This window comes from Hordeum vulgare, chromosome 4H (assembly GCF_904849725.1).
Source record: "Hordeum vulgare subsp. vulgare chromosome 4H, MorexV3_pseudomolecules_assembly, whole genome shotgun sequence".
In the NCBI taxonomy this organism is placed as follows: Eukaryota; Viridiplantae; Streptophyta; class Magnoliopsida; order Poales; family Poaceae; genus Hordeum; species Hordeum vulgare.
In genome coordinates, this window is record NC_058521.1 from 75,247,775 (window position 1) to 75,267,188 (window position 19,414).

The following is a 19,414-nucleotide window of genomic DNA, read 5'->3' on the forward strand; positions in this document are numbered from 1 at the left end:
TCTCCTTTAGCCTTATCTCCTTATCCCCAGCCGCATGGGCCTTTAGGGAAGGCCTTGTCCAGCCCAATAAGGGCTGGTCCACCTCCTCAAACAGCCCATGAAGTCCTTTGGTCATCACACCCCTCCCCGGGGTCCTCTGCCCCTCTCCTCGCACTCCCGGTACACTACCCATGAGCCCGAAACTTTTCCCGTGACCAAAACAGGACTTCCTATATATCAATTTTTATCCCTGGACCATTCTGAAGCTCCTCGTGACGTCCGGGATCTAATCCGGGACTCCGAACAACCTTCGGCAACCACGTACACTATTTCCCTATAACCCTACCGTCATCGAACCTTAAGTGTGTAGACCCTACAGGTTCGGGAGACATGCACACATGACCGAGACATCTCTCCGGTCAATAACCAACAACGGGGTCTGGATATCCATGTTGGTTCCCACATGTTCCACGATGATCTCATCGGATTAACCATGATGTCAAGGATTCAATCAATCCCGTATGAAATTCCCGTTGTCTATCGGTATGATACTTGCGCGAGATTCGATCGTCGGTATCCCTATACCTTGTTCAATCTCGTTACCGGCAAGTCTCTTTACTCGTTCCCTAACACATCATCCTATGGCTAACTCCTTAGTCACATTGAGCTCATTATGATGATGCATTACTGAGTGGGCCCAGAGATACCTCTCCATCATACGGAGCGACAAATCCTAGTCTCGATTCGCACAACCCAACACAAACTTTCGGGGATACTAGTAGTGCACCTTTATAATCACCCAGTTATGTTGTGACGTTTGATACACCCAAAGCACTCCTACAGTATCCGGGAGTTGCACAATCTCATGGTCTAAGGAAATGATACTTGACATTAGAAAAGCTTTAGCACACGAACAACACGATCTAGTGCTATGCTTAGGATTGGGTCTTGTCCATCACATCATTGCCCAATGATGTGATCCCGTTATCAATGACATCCAATGTCCATGATCAGGAAACCATGATCATCTATTGATCAACGAGCTAGCCAACTAGAGGCTCACTAGGGACACATTGTGATCTATATATTCACACATGTATTACGGTTTCAGGTTAATACAATTATATCATGAATAATAGAGAATTATCATGAACTAGTAAATATAATAATAACCACTTTATTATTGCCTCTAGGGCATATTTCCAACAGTCTCCCACTTGCACTAGAGTCAATAATCTAGTTACATCGTGATGAATCGAACACCCATAGAGTTCTGGTGTTGATCATGTTTTGCTCGTGGAAGAGGTTTAGTCAACGGGTCTGCGACATTCAGATCCGTGTGTACTTTACAAATATCTATATCTCCATCCTGGATGTATCCACGGATGGAGTTGAAGCGGCGGTTGATGTGCTTGGTCTTCTTGTGAAACCTGGGCTCCTTTGCAATGGCAATAGCTCCAGTGTTGTCACAGAACAGAGTCATCGGATTCGACACACTTGGAATCACTCGTAGGTCGGTGATGAACTCCTTCATCCAGACTCCTTCCTGTGCTGCTTCCGAAGCAGTTATGTACTCCGCTTCACATGTAGATGCCGCCACGACGCTTTGCTTGCAACTGCACCAGCTAACTGCCCCATTATTCAAAATGTACACATATACGGTTTGTGACTTGGAGTCATCCGGATCTGTGTCGAAGCTAGCATCAACGTAACCCTTTACGACGAGCTCTTTGACACCTCCATAAACGAGAAACTTATCTTTAGTCCTTTTCAGGTACTTAAGGATGTTCTTGACCTCTCTCAAGTGATCCACTCCTGGATCACTTTGGTACCTCCCTACCAAACTTATGGAAAGGTTCACATCAGGTCTGGTACACAACATGGCATACAAGATAGAGCCTATGGCTGAAGCATGGGGGACGGTACTCATCTTTTCTCTTGAGTCGCACTCAACCTCACACCTTGTAATACAAGCAAGAGCCCCTTCTTAGCCTTCTCCATATTTAACTTCTTCAATATCTTCTCAAGGTATGTGCTTTGTGAAAGACCAATGAGGTGTCTCGATCTATCTCTATAGATCTTGATGCCTAATATGTAAGCAGCTTCTCCAAGGTCCTTCATTGAAAAACTCTTATTCAAATAGGCCTTTATGCTTTTGAATAGTTCTATATCATTTCCCATCAACAATATGTCATCCACATATAACATGAGAAATGCTATAGAGCTCCCACTCACTTTCTTGTAAATACAGGCTTCTCCATAAGTTTGTATAAACCCAAACGCTTTGATCACCTCACCAAAACGAAGGTTCCAACTTCGAGATGCTTGCACCAGCCCATAGATGGAGTGCTGGAGCTTGCATACCTTGTTAGCATTGCTAGGATCGACAAAACCTTTCGGCTGTATCATATACAATTCTTCCTTAAGAAAGCCGTTCAGGAATGCTGTTTTGATGCCCATTTGCCAGATTTCATAATCATAGAATGTGACAATTGCTAACATGATTCGGACCGACTTTAGCATCGCTACCGGTGAGAAGGTCTCATCGTAGTCAATCCCTTGAACTTGTTGATAACCCTTAGCAACAAGTCGAGCCTTATAGATGGTCACATTACCATCTGCGTCAGTCCTCTTCTTGAAGATCCATTTATTTTCTATGGCTCGCCGATCATCGGGCAAGTCCACCAAAGTCCATACTTTGTTCTCATACATGGATCCTATCTCGGATTTTATGGCCTCAAGCCATTTGTTGGAATCTGGGCCCGCCATCCCTTCTTCATAGTTCGAAGGTTCACTGTTGTCCAACAACATGATTTCCATGACAGGGTTGCCGTACCACTCTGGTGCGGAATGTACCCTTGTTGACCTTCGAGGTTCAATAGTAACTTGATCTGAAGTGTCATGATCATCATCATTAACTTCTTCTCTTGCCGGTGCACGCACTTTAGAAACATTTTCTTACGCTGTGCTACTTTCCTGTTCGAGAGGAGATACAATTACCTCATCAAGTTCTATTTTCCTCCCAATTACTTCTTTCGAGAGAAACTCTTTCTCTAGAAAGGATCCATTCCTAGCAACAAAGATCTTGCCTTTGGATCTAAGATAGAAGGTGTACCCAATAGTTTCCTTAAGGTATCTGATGAAGACGCATTTTTCCACTTTGGGTTCGAGCTTCTCTGGTTGAAGTTTCTTCACATAAGCATCGCATCCGCAAACTTTTAGAAATGACAACTTAGGTTTCTTGCCAAACCATAATTCATACGGGGTCATCTCAACGGATTAAGACGGTGTCCTATTTAAAGTGAATGCGGCAGTTTCCAATGCATAGCCCCAAAATGATAACGGTAAATCGGTAAGAGACATCATAGATCGTACCATATCCAATAGAGTGCGATTACGACGTTCATACACACCGTTACGCTGCGGTGTGCCAGGCGGCATGAGTTGTGAAACAATTCCACATTTCCTTAGGTGCGTGCCAAACTCGTGACTCAAATATTCTCCTTCACGATCACATCGTAGAAACTTTATTTTTTTGTCACGTTGATTCTCCACCTCACTCTGAAATTCCTTGAACTTTTCAAAGGTTTCAGACTTGTGCTTCATTAAGTAGACATACCCATATCTACTCAAATCATCAGTGAGGGTGAGAACATAATGATAGCCTCCGTGAGCTTCAACACTCATTGGACCGCATACATCGGTATGTATTATTTCCAACAAGTTGGTTGCTCGCTCCATTATTCTGGAGAATGGTGTCTTGGTCATCTTCCCCACGAGGCATGGCTCGCATGTGTCAACTGATTCAAAATCAAGAGACTCAAAAAGTCCATCAGTACGGAGTTTCTTCATGCTCTTTACACCGATATGAACAAGGCGGCGGTGCCACAAGTATGTGGGACTATCATTATCAACCTTACATCTTTTGGTACTCACACTATGAATATGTGTATCATCACGATCGATATTCATCAGGAATAAACCATTTACCAGCGGGGCATGACCATAAAACATACCACTCATATAAATAGAACAACCATTATTCTCAGATTTAAATGAGTAGCCATCTTGCATCAAGCGAGATCCCGATACAATGTTCATGCTTAAAGCTGGTACTAAATAAGAATTTTTAAGGTTTATAATTAATCCCGAAGGTAGATGTAGAGGTAGCGTGCCGACGGCGATCACATCGACCTTGGAACCATTCCCGACGCACATCGTCACCTCGTCTTTAGCCAGCCTACGCTTGTTCGGCAGTTCCTGCTTAGAGTTGCAAATGTGAGCAACATCATCGGTACCAAATACCCAGGAGCTACTTGTTGGAAATATGCCCTAGAGGCAATAATAAAATGGTTATTATCATATTTCCTTGTTCATGATAATCGTCTATTGTTCGTGCTATAATTGTATTAACAGGAAACAGTAATACATGTGTGAATAAATAGATCACAATGTGTCCCTAGCAAGCCTCTAGTTGGCTAGCTCGTTAGTCAATAGATGATCATGGTTTCCTGATCATGGGCATTAGATGTCATTGATAACGGGATCACATCATTGGGAGAATGATGTGATGGACAAGACCCAATCCTAAGCATAGCACTAGATCGTATTGTTCGTATGCTAAAGCTTTTCTAATGTCAAGTATCTTTTCCTTCGACCGTGAGATTGTGCAACTCCCGGATACCGTAGGAGTGCTTTGGGTGTATCAAACGTCACAACGTAACTGGGTGACTATAAAGGTGCACTACGGGTAACTCCGAAAGTGTCTGTTGGGTTGGTACAAATCGAGATCGGGATTTGTCACTCCGTGTGACGGAGAGGTATCTCTGGGCCCACTCGGTAGAACATCATCATGAGCTCAATGTGACTAAGGAGTTAGTCACACGATGACGTGCTACGGAACGAGTAAAGAGACTTACCGGTAACGAGATTGAACAAGGTATAGGTATACCGAGGATCGAATCTCGGGCAAGTTCTATACCGACAGACAAAGGGAATCGTATGCGGGATTAATTGAATCCTTGACATCGTGGTTCATCCGATGAGATCATCGTGGAGCAAGTGGGAGCCACCATGGGTATCCATACCCCGCTTATGGTTATTGGCCAGAGAGGTGTCTCGGTCATGTCTGCCTATCTCCCGAACCCGTAGGGTCTACACACTTAAGGTTCGATGACGCTAGGGTTATAGGGAATTGTTATACGAGGTTACCGAAAGTTGTTCGGAGTCCCGGATGAGATCCCGTATGTCACGAGGAGCTCCGGAATGGTCCGGAGGTAAAGATTGATATATAGGACGGATGGTTTCGGATACCGGAAGTGTTTCGGGCATCACCGGTAACGTACCGGGACCACCGGAGGTGGTCCCGGGGGTCCACCGAAGGGGGGCGACGACCCCGGGAGGTAAGGTGGGCCAAGTGGGGGAGGGAACCAGCCCCTAGGTGGGCTGGTGCGCCTCCCCACTCAGCCCAATGCGCAGGGGAGAGGGAAGGGGGGAACCCTAGGGGTGGCGCACCCCCCTCCCCCTCCTCCTATAAATAGAGAGGTGTTTTGGCCCTTGGGAGATAGACTTCTCCCTCTCCCTCGGCGCAGCCCTGCCCTTCTTTCTTCTCCTCTCTGCCGGTGCTTGGCGAAGCCCTTCCGGGAGACCTCGTCTCTCCATCGACACCACGCCGTCATGCTGCTGGAGTTCTTCCCCAACCTCTCCCTCCTCCTTGCTGGATCAAGGTGCGGGAGACGTCACCGGGCTGCACGTGTGTTGAACGCGGAGGTGCCATAGTTCGGCACTAGATCGGAATCACACCGCGATCCGAATCGCTGCGAGTACGACTCCATCAACCGCGTTCTAATAACGCTTCCGCTTAGCGATCTTCAAAGGTATGAAGATGCTCTTACCCCTCTCTCGTTGCTGGTCTCTCCATAGGAAGATCTGAATATGCATAGGAAAATTTTGAATTTATGCTACGTTACCCAATAGTGTCATCCGAGTCAGGTTTTCTATGCATAGATTCTATGCACGAGTAGAACACAAAAGTTGTAGGCGATGATTTTTCAATTTTCTTGCCGCTACTAGTCTTATTCTTTTCCGGCGGTATTGTGGGATGAAGCGACCCGGACCGACTTTACATGTACGCTTACGTGAGACTGGTTCCACCGACAGACATGCACACCGTGCATAAAGGTGGCTAGCGGGTGTTTGTCTCTCCTACTCTAGTCGGATTGGATTTGATGAAAAGGGTCCTTATGAAGGGTAAATAGCTTTGGCATATCATCGTTGTGGCTGTCACGTAGGTAAGAAGGCGTTCTTGCTAGAAACCCAAATCAGCCACGTAAAACTTGCAACAACAATTAGAGGACGTCTAACTTGTTTTTGCAGGGTTTGACATGTGATGTGATATGGCCAAAGTTGTGATGTTTCATGTATGGTGTATGAGATGATCATGTTATTGTAATAGGTTTCACGACTTGCATGTCGATGAGTATGACAACCGGCAGGAGCCATAGGAGTTGTCTTAATTTATTGTGTGAGATGCAACACCATGTGATTACTACTTTTACTTCATTGCTAACGATTAGCTATAGTAGTAGTGATAGTAGTAGTTGGCGTGACGACTTCACGGAGACACGATGATGTAGATCATGGTGTCACGCCGGTGACGATGATGATCATGCGATGCCTGAAGATGGAGATCGAAAGGGCGAAGATGAGAATGGCCATATCATGTCACTATATGATTGCATTGTGATGTTTATCATGTTTTACATCTTATTGCTTAGAACGACGGTAGCATAATAAGATGACCCCTCTTAAAATTTCGAGAACGTATTCCCCTAAGTGTGCACCGTTGCGAAGGTTCGTTGTCTCGAAGCACCACGTGATGATCGGGTGTGATAGATTCTAACGTTCGCATACAACAGGTGTAAGCCAGATTTACACACGCGAAACACCTAGGTTGACTCGACGAGCTTAACATGTACATACATCACCTCGAATACAAGAGACCGAAAGGTCGAACATGAGTCGTATGGTTGAATACGATCAGCATGAAGTTGCTCACCATGGTGACTAGTCCGTCTCACGTGATGATCGGACACGGGTTAGTCAACATGGATCATGTATCACTTAGATGACTAGAGGTATGTCGATTTAAGTGGGAGTTCATACTTAATTTGATTAAATGAACTTAATTTTCATGAACTTAGTCTAAAAAGTTGTCTTTATAAATATTGTAGATGGCCAACGTCAACCTCAATTTCAACGCATTCCTAGAGAAAAACAAGTTGAAAGATGATGGTAGCAACTATGCGGACTCGGTTCGCAACTTGAAGCTCATCCTTGAAGCAGCTAAAAAGGCTTATGTCCTTGATGCGCTGCTAGGTGACCCTCCCGCTCCCGCAGCAGCCCAGGACATTCTAAACGTCTCGCAAACGCGGAGTGATGACTACTCTCTGGTTAGGTGTGGCATGTTATACAGTTTAGAAACGGGGCTCCAAAGGCGTTTTGAGCAACACGGGGCATATGAGATGTTCCAGGAGCTGAAGCTAGTTTTTCAAGCTCATGCCCGTGTCGAGAGATATGAAGTCTACGACAAGTTCTTTAGCTGTAAGATGGAGGAGAACAGTTCTGTCAGTGAGCACATACTCAAAATGTCTGGGTTACACGGTCGTCTGACTTTACTTGGAGTCGAACTTCCGGATGATGCTATAATTGACATAATCCTCCAGTCTCTCCCACCAAGCTACAAAGGCTTTGTGCTTAACTACAACATGCAAGGGATGGAGAAGACCATTCCCGAGTTGTACTCGATGCTCAAGTATGCAGAAGTAGAAATCAAGAAAGAGCATCAAGTGTTGATGGTCAACAAGACCACTAGTTTCAAGAAAGGCAAGGGTAAGAAGAACTTCAAGAAAGACGGCAAAGCTGTTGCCACGCCCGGTAAGCCAGATGCCGGGAAGAAGAAAAAGAATGGACCCAAGCCTGAGACTGAGTGGTTCTATTGCAAAGGAAAAGGTCACTAGAAGCGGAACTGCCCCAAATACTTAGCGGACAAGAAGGCCGGCAACGTTAAAGGTATATGTGATATACATGTTATTGATGTGTACCTTACCAGCGCTCGTAGTAGCTCCTGGGTATTTGATACCGGTGTTGTTGCTCACATTTGCAACTCAAAGCAGGAACTGCGGAATAAGCGGAGACTGGCCAAGGATGAGGTGACGATCCGCGTTGGGAATGGTTCAAAGGTCGATGTGATCGCCGTCGGCACGCTACCTCTACATCTACCGTCGGGATTAGTTTTAAACCTTAATAATTGTTATTTAGTACCAGCTTCAAGCAAGAACATTGTATCAGGGTCTTGCTTAATGCGAGACGGCTACTCATTTAAGTCAGAGAATAATGGTTGTTCTATTTATATGAGTGATATGTTTTATGGTCATGCTCCGTTGGTGAATGGTTTATTATTGATGAATCTCGATCGCGATGTTACACATATTCATAGTGTGAGTACAAAAAGATGTAAAGTTGATAATGATGGTCCCACATACTTGTGGCACTGCCGCCTTAGTCATATCGGCGTTAAGCGCATGAAGAAGCTCCATACTGATGGACTATTAGAGTCTCTTGACTTTGAATCATTTGACACATGCGAACCGTGCCTCATGGGCAAGATGACTAAGACTCCATTCTCAGGAATAATGGAGATTGCAACCGAGTTATTGGAAATAATACATACTGATGTGTGTGGTCCAATGAACGTTGAAGCTCGCGGTGGTTATTGTTATGTTCTCACTCTCACCGATGATTTGAGTAGGTATGGGTATATCTACTTGATGAAGCACAAATCTGAGACGTTTGAGAAGTTCAAGGAATTTCAGAGTGAGGTCGAGAATCAACGTGAAAGAAAAATTAAGTGTCTACGATCTGATCGTGGAGGAGAATATTTGAGTCACGAGTTTGGCACACACCTAAGGAAGTGTGGAATCGTTTCACAACTGACGCCACCTGGCACACTGCAACGCAACGGAGTGTGTGAACATCGTAATCGCACTTTATTAGATATGGTACGATCTATGATGTCTCTTACCGACTTACCGCTATCATTTTGGGGATACGCATTAGAAACTGCAACATTCACTTTAAATAGGGCACCGTCTGAATCCGTTGAGACGACACCGTATGAACTATGGTTTGGCAAGAAACCTAAGTTGTCGTTTCTTAAAGTTTGGGGCTGCGATGCTTATGTGAAGAAACTTCAACCAGAAAAGCTCGAACCCAAAGCGGAGAAATGCGTATTCATAGGATACCCTAAGGAAACTATTGGGTATACCTTCTATCTTAGATCCGAAGGTAAAACCTTTGTTGCCAATAACGGATCCTTTCTAGAGAAAGAGTTTCTCTCGAAAGAAGTAAGTGGGAGGAAGGTAGAACTTGATGAGGTAATTACACCCCCTCTTGAACAGGATAGTAGCGCAGTGCGGGAAGTTGTTCCTGTGGCGCCTACACCAACTGAAGAGGAAGTCAATGATGATGATCATGAAGCTTCGGATCAAGTTACTACTGAACCGCGAAGGTCCACAAGGGCACGCTCCGCACCAGAGTGGTACGGCAACCCTGTGATGGAAATCATGTTGTTAGACAACGGTGAACCTTCGAACTATGAAGAAGCGATGACGGGCCCGGATTCCAACAAATGGCTTGAGGCTATGAAATCCGAGATAGGATCCATGTATGAGAACAAAGTATGGACTTTGGTGGACTTGCCCGATGACCGGCGAGCCATAGAAAATAAATAGATCTTCAAGAAGAAGACTGATGCAAATGGTAATGTAACCGTTTACAAAGCTCGACTTGTCGCAAAGGGTTTTCGACAAATTCAAGGAGTTGACTACGAAGAGACTTTGTCTCCCGTAGCGAAGCTGAAATCAGTCCGAATCATGTTAGCAATTGCCGCCTTTTATGATTATGAAATTTGGCAAATGGACGTCAAAACAGCGTTCCTTAACGGGAACCTTAAGGAAGAGTTGTATATGATGCAACCAGAAGGTTTTGTCGACCCTAAGGGTGCTAACAAAGTGTGCAAGATCCAGCGCTCCATCTATGGGCTGGTGCAAGCATCTCGGAGTTGGAACATTCGCTTTAATGAGGTGATTAAAGCGTTTGGGTTCATACAGGTTTACGGAGAAGCCTGTCTGTACAAGAAAGTGAGTGGGAGCTCTGTAGATTTCCTCATTAATATGTGGATGACATATTTTTGATGGGGAATAATATAGAGATGTTGGAGAGCATAAAGGCCTATTTGAACAAAAGTTTTTCAATGAAGGACCTTGGAGAAGCTGCATACATATTAGGCATCAAGATCTATAGAGATAGATGAAGACGCCTCATAGGTATTTCGCAAAGTACATACCTTGACAAGATATTGAAGAAGTTCAATATGGAAAACTCAAAGAAAGGGTTCTTGCCAGTTTTGCAAGGTATGAGATTGAGTAAGACTCAATCGCCGACCACGGCAGCAGATAGAGAGAAGATGAGTTCTGTCCCCTACGCTTCAACAGTGGGCTCTCTAATGTATGCCATGCTGTGTACCAGACCTGATATAAACCTTGCCATAAGTTTGGTAGGGAGGTACCAAAGTGATCCCGGTATGGAACACTGGACAGCGGTCAAGAATATCCTTAAGTACCTAAAAAGGACTAAGGAAATGTTTCTCGTTTATGGAGGTGACGAAGAGCTCGTCGTAAAGGGTTACGTCGACGCTAGCTTCGACACAGACCCGGATGAATCTAAGTCACAGACCGGATACGTATATGTGTTGAATGGTGGGGCAGTGAGCTGGTGCAGCAGCAAGCAAGAAGTCGTGGCAGCATCTACATGTGAAGCGGAGTACATGGCAGCTCATGAAGGAATTTGGATGAAGGAGCTCATCACCGACCTTGGAGTGGTTCCAAGCGCGTCGGGTCCAATGACACTCTTCTGTGATAACACTGGGTCCATTGCCATAGCCAAGGAGCCCAGGTTTCACTGGAAGACGAAGCACATCAATCGCCGCTACAACTCCATCCAGGACCATGTCCAGAGTGGAGTGTTAGATATTTGTAAAGTACACACGGATCTGAATATTGTAGACCCGTTGACTAAACCTCTTCCATGAGCAAAACATGATCAACACCATAATGCTATGGGTGTTCGATACATCACAATGTAACTAGATTATTGACTCTAGTGCAAGTGGGAGACTGTTGGAAATATGCCCTAGAGGCAATAATAAAATGGTTATTATCATATTTACTTGTTCATGATAATCGTCTATTGTTCATGCTATAATTGTATTAACATGAAACAGTAATACATGTGTGAATAAATAGATCACAATGTGTCCCTAGCAAGCCTCTAGTTGGCTAGCTCGTTAGTCAATAGATGATCATGGTTTCCTGATCATGGGCATTAGATGTCATTGATAACGGGATCACATCATTGGGAGAATGATGTGATGGACAAGACCCAATCCTAAGCATAGCACTAGATCGTATTGTTCGTATGCTAAAGCTTTTCTAATGTCAAGTATATTTTCCTTCTACCGTGAGATTGTGCAACTCCCGGATACCGTAGGAGTGCTTTGGGTGTATCAAACGTCACAACGTAACTGGGTGACTATAAAGGTGCACTACGGGTACCTGCGAAAGTGTCTGTTGGGTTGGTACGAATCGAGATCGGGATTTGTCACTCCGTGTGACAGAGAGGTATCTCTGGGCCCACTCGGTAGAACATCATCATGAGCTCAATGTGACTAAGGAGTTAGTCACATGATGACGTGCTACAGAACGAGTAAAGAGACTTACCGGTAACGAGATTGAACAAGGTATAGGTATACCGAGGATCGAATCTCGGGCAAGTTCTATACCGACAGACAAAGGGAATCGTATACGGGATTAATTGAATCCTTGACATCGTGGTTCATCCGATGAGATCATCGTGGAGCAAGTGGGAGCCACCATGGGTATCCATACCCCGCTTATGGTTATTGGCCAGAGAGGTGTCTCGGTCATGTCTGCCTATCTCCCGAACCCGTAGGGTCTACACACTTAAGGTTCGATGAAGCTAGGGTTATAGGGAATTGTTATACGAGGTTACCGAGAGTTGTTCGGAGTCCCGGATGAGATCCTGGACGTCACGAGGAGCTCCGGAATGGTCCCGAGGTAAATATTGATATATAGGACGGATGGTTTCGGATACCGAAAGTGTTTCGGGCATCACCGGTAACGTACGGGGACCACCGGGACCACCGGAGGTGGCCCCGGGGGTCCACCGAAGGGGGGCAACGACCCCGGGAGGTAAGGTGGGCCAAGTGGGGGAGGGAACCAGCCCCTAGGTCGGCTGGTGCGCCTCCCCACTCAGCCCAATGCGCAGGGGAGAGGGAAGGGGGGAACCCTAGGGGTGGCGCACCCCCCTCCTCCTATAAATAGAGAGGGGTTTTGGCCCTTGGGAGATAGACTTCTCCCTCTCCCTCGGCGCAGCCCTGCCCTTCTTTCTCCTCCTCTCTGCCGGTGTTTGGTGAAGCCCTTCCGGGAGACCTCGTCTCTCCATCGACACCACGCCGTCGTGCTGCTGGAGTTCTTCCCCAACCTCTCCCTCCTCCTTGCTGGATCAAGGTGTGGGAGACGTTACTGGGCTGCACGTGTGTTCAACGCGGAGGTGCCGTAGTTCGGCACTAGATCAGGATCACACCGCGATCCGAATCGCTGCGAGTACGACTCCATCAACCGCGTTCTAGTAATGCTTCCGCTTAGCGATCTTCAAAGGTATGAAGATGCTCTTACCCCTCTCTCGTTGCTGGTCTCTCCATAGGAAGATCTGAATATGCGTAGGAAATTTTTGAATTTATGCTATGTTACCCAACACTACTACGAGCGCTGGTAAGTACACATCAATAACAAGGAGATCACATATACCTTTGACGTTGCCGGCCTTCTTGTCCGCTAAGTACTTGGGGCAATTCCGCTTACAGTGACCAGTTCCCTTGAAGTAATAGCACTCAGTCTCATGCTTGGGTCCTTTCTTTGACTTCTTCCCGGCAACTGGTTTACCGGGCGTGGCAACTACTTTGTCTTATTTCTTGAAGCTTTTCTTACCCTTGCCCTTCTTGAAACTGGTGGTCTTATTGACCATCAACACTTGATGCTCTTTCTTGATTTCTACCTCTGCAGATTTCAGCATTGAATACAACTCAGGAATAGTCTTTTCCATCCCTTGCATGTTGTAGTTCATCACAAAGCCTTCATAGCTAGGTGGAAGCGACTGGAGTATTCTGTGAATAACCGCATCATCCGGAAGTTCAACTCCTAGCTGAGTCAAGCGGTTGTGCAACCCAGACATTCTTAGTATGTGCTCAATGAGAGAACTATTCTCATCCATCTTACAGCTAAAGAACTTGTCGGAGACTTCATATCTCTCGACCCGGGCATGAGCTTGAAAAACAAGTTTCAGCTCCTCGAACATCTCATATGCTCCCTGATGCTTAAAACGCTTTGGAGCCCCGGTTCTAAACTATAAAGCATGCCGCACTGAACGAGAGAGTAGTCATCACTCCGCGACTGCCACGCGTTCCTAACGTCCCGGTCTGCCGCGGGAACGGGAGGATCACCTAGCAGTGCATTAAGGACATATGGCTTCTTGGCAGCATTGAGGATGAGCTTTAAGTTACGAGCCCAATCCGCATAGTTGCTCCCATCGTCTTTTAGCTTGGTTTTATCTTGGAACGCGTTGAAGTTGAATGAGACATTTGCGTTGGCCATTTGATCTACAATATTTGTAAAGACACTATTAGACTAAGTTCATGATAATTAAGTTCAACTAATCAAATTACTAATGAACTCCCACTTGGATCGACATCCCTCTAGTCATCCAAGTGACACATGATCCACGTCGACTAGCCCGTGTCCGATCATCACGTGAGACGGACTAGTCATCAATGGTGAGCATCTCTATGCTGATCGTATCAACCATACTACTCATGTTCGACCTTTCGGTATCCCGTATTCGAGGCCATGTCTGTACATGCTAGGCTCGTTAAGTGCACCTAAGTGTTCTGCGTGTGTAAACTGGCTTACACCCGTTGTATGCGAACATTAGAATCTATCACACCCTATCAACACGTGGTGCTTCAAAACAACGAACCTTCACAACGGTGCACACTTAGGGGAATACATATCTCGAAATTTTAATGAGGGATCATCTTATCTTTGATACCGTTGTTCTAAGCAATAAGATGTAAAACATGATAAACATCACATGCAATCATATAGTGACATGATATGGCCAATATCATCTTGCTCCTTTGATCACCATCTTCGGGGCACCATGATCATCATCGTCACCGGCATAACACCATAATCTCCATCATTGTGTCATCGCGAAGTCGTCTCACCAATTATTACTTCTAGTACTATAGCTAACCGTTAGCGATAAAGTAAAGTAATCAACATGGCGTTGCATCTCATACAATAAATCAAGACAACTCCTATGGCTCCTGTCGGTTATCATACTCATCGACATGCAAGTCGTGAATCCTATTACAAGAACATGATCAATCTCATACATCACATATGTAACATCACATCCTTTTGGCCGTATCACATCACATAGCATATCCTGCAAAAACAAGTTAGACGTCCTCTAATTGTTGTTGCAAGTTTTACGTGGCTGGTTAGGGTTTCTAGCAAGAACTTTTCTTACCTACGTGACAGACACAATGTTTATATGCCAATGCTATTTACCCTTCATATGTAACCTCTTCATCGAATCCGATCAGGCTAAAGTGGGAGAGACAGACACCCGATATCCACCTTATGCAACAAGTGCATGTCGGTCGGTGGAACCAGTCTCACATAAGAGTATGTGTAAAGTCGGTCCGGGATGCTTCATCCCACGATGCCGCCGAATCAAGATAAGACTAGTAAAGGCAAGCAAATTAACAAATCAGCGCCCACAACTTTTGTGTTCTACTCGTGCATAGAATCTACGCACAGAACTTTGGCTCGGACGCCACTGTTAGGGATCGTAGTAATTTCAAAAAAAGTCCTACGCCATACAAGGATCTATCTATGGAGAAACCAGCAACAATTGAATTAGTACATCATCTTCATACCTTTGAAGATCGCTAAGCGGAAGCGTTGCTTGAACGCGGTTGATGGAGTCGTACTTGCTGCGATTCAAATCGCGGTAGATTCCGATCTATGCACTGAACGACGGTGCCTCCGCGTTCAATACACGTACAGCCCGGTGACGTCTCCTCCTTCTTGATCCAGCAAGGAGAGAGTAGAAGTTGAGGAAGAGCTCCGGCAGCATGAAGGCGTGATGGCGATGGAGCTATGTGGTTCTCCGGCAGGGCTTCACCAAACGTTGCGGAGGAGGAAGAAGAGAGAGGTAGGGCTGCGCCGTGGGAGAGAGATAATTGTGTCTCAAAAATCCCAAAACCTCAAGATATATAGGAGGAGGGAGAGGGAAGGCTGCCTTGGCCCCTCCTCCAAGGAGGAGAGGTTCTGCCGAGATAAGGGAGGAGTCCACCTCCCACAAGGGAGGTGGATCTCTTCCTTTTAAATCTCCTTTAGCCTTATCTCCTTATCCCCAGCCGCATGGGCCTTTAGGGAAGGCCTTGGCCAGCCCAATAAGGGCTGGTCCACCTCCTCTAACAGCCCAAGAAGTCCTTTGGTCGTCACACTGTTGGAATTATGCCCTAGAGGCAATGATAAATAAGTTATTATTATAATTCCTGTATCAAGATAATCGTTTATTATCCATGCTATAATTGTATTGAATGAAGACTTAGATACATGTGTGGATACATAGACAAAACACTGTCCCTAGCAAGCCTCTAGTTGGCTAGTCAGTTGATCAAGGATAGTCAGGGTCTTCTGACTATGTACAAGGTGTTGTTGCTTGATAACTGGATCACATCATTGGGTGAATCATGTGATGGACTAGACCCAAACTAATGGACGTAGCATGTTGATCGTGTCATTTTGTTGCTACTATTTTATGCGTGTCAAGTATTTATTCTATGACCATGAGATCATATAACTCACTGACACCGGAGGAATGCTTTGTGTGTATCAAACATCACAACTTAACTGGGTGACTATAAAGATGCTCTACAGGTATCTCCGAAGGTGTCTGTTGAGTTAGTATGGATCAAGACTGGGATTTGTCACTCGATGTGACGGAGAGGTATCTCGGGGCCCACTCGGTAATACAACATCACACACAAGCCTTGCAAGCAATGTGACTTAGTGTAAGTCACGGGATCTTGTATTACGGAACGAGTAAAGAGACTTGCCGGTAAACGAGATTGAAATAGGTATGCGGATACCGACGATCGAATCTCGGGCAAGTAACATACCGAAGGACAAAGGGAATGACATATGGGATTATACGAATCCTTGGCACTGAGGTTCAAACGATAAGATCTTCGTAGAATATGTAGGATCCAATATGGGCATCCAGGTCCCGCTATTGGATATTGACCGAGGAGTCCCTCGGGTCATGTCTACATAGTTCTCGAACCCGCAGGGTGTGCACACTTAAGGTTCGACGTTGTTTTATGCGTATTTAAGTTATATGGTTGGTTACCGAATGTTGTTCGGAGTCCCGAATGAGATCACATATGTCACGAGGGTTTCTGTAATGGTCCGGAGACGAAGATTGATATATAGGATGACCTCATTTGATTACCGGAAAGTTTTCGGCATTACCGGGAATGTACCGGGAGTGACGAATGGGTTCCGGATGTTCACCGGGGAGGGGGGGGGGGGGGTGGTGGGGCAGCCCACCCGGGGGAAGACCATAGGCCTTAGGGGTGCTTCACAAGCCCTTAGTGGGATGGTGGGAAGCCCAATAAGGCCCTTGCGCAGGAGATAAGAAAATCAAAGAGAAAAAAGGGGAAGTGGGAAGGAAGAGAAGGACTCCACCTTCCAATCCTAGTTGGACTAGGATTGGAGGAGGAATCCTCCCCCCCTTCGACCGACCCCTTGGGGCTCTCTTGAGCCTCAAGGCAAGGCCCCTCCCCTCCCTCCTATATATACTGAGGTATTAGGGCTGATTTGAGACAACTTTGCCATGGCAGCCCGACCATATACCTCCACGGTTTTTCCTCTAGATCGCATTTCTGTGGAGCTCGGGCGGAGCCCTGCTGAGATAAGATCATCACCAACCTCCGGAGCGCCGTCACGCTACCGGAGAACTCATCTACCTCTCCGTCTCTCTGGATCAAGAAGGTCGAGATCATCGTCGAGCTGTACGTGTGCTGAACGCGGAGGTGCCGCCCGTTCGGCACTAGATCGGAGCGGATCGTGGGACGGATCGCAGGACGGTTCGCGGGGCGGATCGAGGGATGTGAGGACGTTGCACTACATCAACCGCGTTTATTAACGCTTCATGCTGTGCGATCTACAAGGGTACGTAGATCTGAAATCTCCCTCGTAGATGGACATCACCATGATAGGTCTTCATGCGCGTAGGAATTTTTTTGTTTCCCATGCGACATTCCCCAACAGTGGCATCATGAGCTAGGTTTATGAGTAGATGTCATCTCGAGTAGAACACAAAAGTTTTCGTGGGTGGTGATGTGCGATTTGCTGCCCTCCTTAGTCTTTTCTTGATTCCGCGGTATTGTTGGATCGAAGCGGCTCGGACCGACATTACTTGTACGCTTACGAGAGACTGGTTTCATCGCTACGAGCAACCCCGTTGCTCAAAGATGACTCGTGAGTGTCGGTTTCTCCAACTTTAGTTGAATCGGATTTGACCGAGGAGGTCCTTGGATGAGGTTAAATAGCAATTCATACATCTCCGTTGTGGTGTTTGCGTAAGTAAGATGCGATCCTACTAGACACCCATGGTCACCACGTAAAACATGCAACAACAATTAGAAGACATCTAACTTGTTTTTGCACGGTATGCTTGTGATGTGATATGGCCGACGATGTGATGTGTTATATTGGATGTATGACATGATCATGTTGTAATAGTTAATATCGACTTGCACGTCGATGCTACGGCAACCGGCAGGAGCCATAGGGTTGTCTTTAAACTAATGTTTGTGCTTGTAGATGCGTTTACTATATTGCTAGGATGTAGCTTTAGTAGTAATAGCATGAGTAGCACGACAAACCCGATGGCGACACGTTGATGGAGATCATGGTGTGGCGCCGGTGACAAGAAGATCGTGCCGGTGCTTTGGTGATGGAGATCAAGAAGCACGTGATGATGGCCATATCATGTCACTTATGAATTGCATGTGATGTTAATCCTTTTATGCACCTTATTTTTCTTAGAACGCCGGTAGCATTATGAGGTGATCTCTCACTAAAATTTCAAGACGAAATTGTGTTCTCCCCGACTGTGCACCGTTGCTACAGTTCGTCGTTTCGAGACACCACGTGATGATCGGGTGTGATAGACTCAACGTTCACATACAACGGGTGCAAAACAGTTGCACACGCGTAACACTCGGGTTAAGCTTGACGAGCCTAGCATGTGCAGGCATGGCCTCGAAACACATGAGACCGAAAGTTCGATCATGAATCATATAGTTGATATGATTAGCATAGGGATGCTTACCACTGAAACTATCCTCAACTCACGTGATGATCGGACTTGAGCTAGTGGAATTGGATCATGAACCACTCAAATGACTAGAGAGATGTACTTTTTGAGTGGGAGTTTAGCAAGTAATTTGATTAGTTAAACTCTAATTATCTTGAACATAGTGAAATTCCACTTTGAATATATTTGTGTTGTAGATCAATGGCTCATGCGACAGTCACCCTGAATTTTAATACGTTCCTAGAGAAAGCTAAGTTGAAAGATGATGGAAGCAACTTTGTAGACTGGGCTCGTAATCTTAAATTGCTCCTGCAAGCTGGGAAGAAGGATTATGTCCTTAATGCTACGCTAGGAGATGAACCACCCGCAATGGATGACCAAGATGTTAAGAACGCTTGGTTAGCACGTAAGGAGGACTACTCAGTAGTTCAATGTGCAGTCTTGTATGGCTTAGAGCCGGGACTTCAACGTCGCTTTGAGCGTCATGGAGCATATGGGATGTTCCAGGAGTTGAAGTTTATCTTTCAGAAGAACGCCCGGATCGAGAGGTATGAGACCTCAGATAAATTCTATGCTTGCAAGATGGAGGATAATTCGTCTGTCAGTGAACATGTGCTCAAAATGTCTGGGTACTCAAACCGTCTAGCTGAGCTGGGGATTCAATTCCCGAAGAGGCTATCACTGACAGAATTCTTCAATCACTGCCACCAAGCTATAAGGGCTTTGTGTTGAACTATAACATGCAAGGGATGAACAAGTCACCCGACGAGTTATTCGTGATGCTGAAAGTCATAGAGTCAGAACTCCGTAAAGAGCATCAAGTGTTGATGGTGAATAA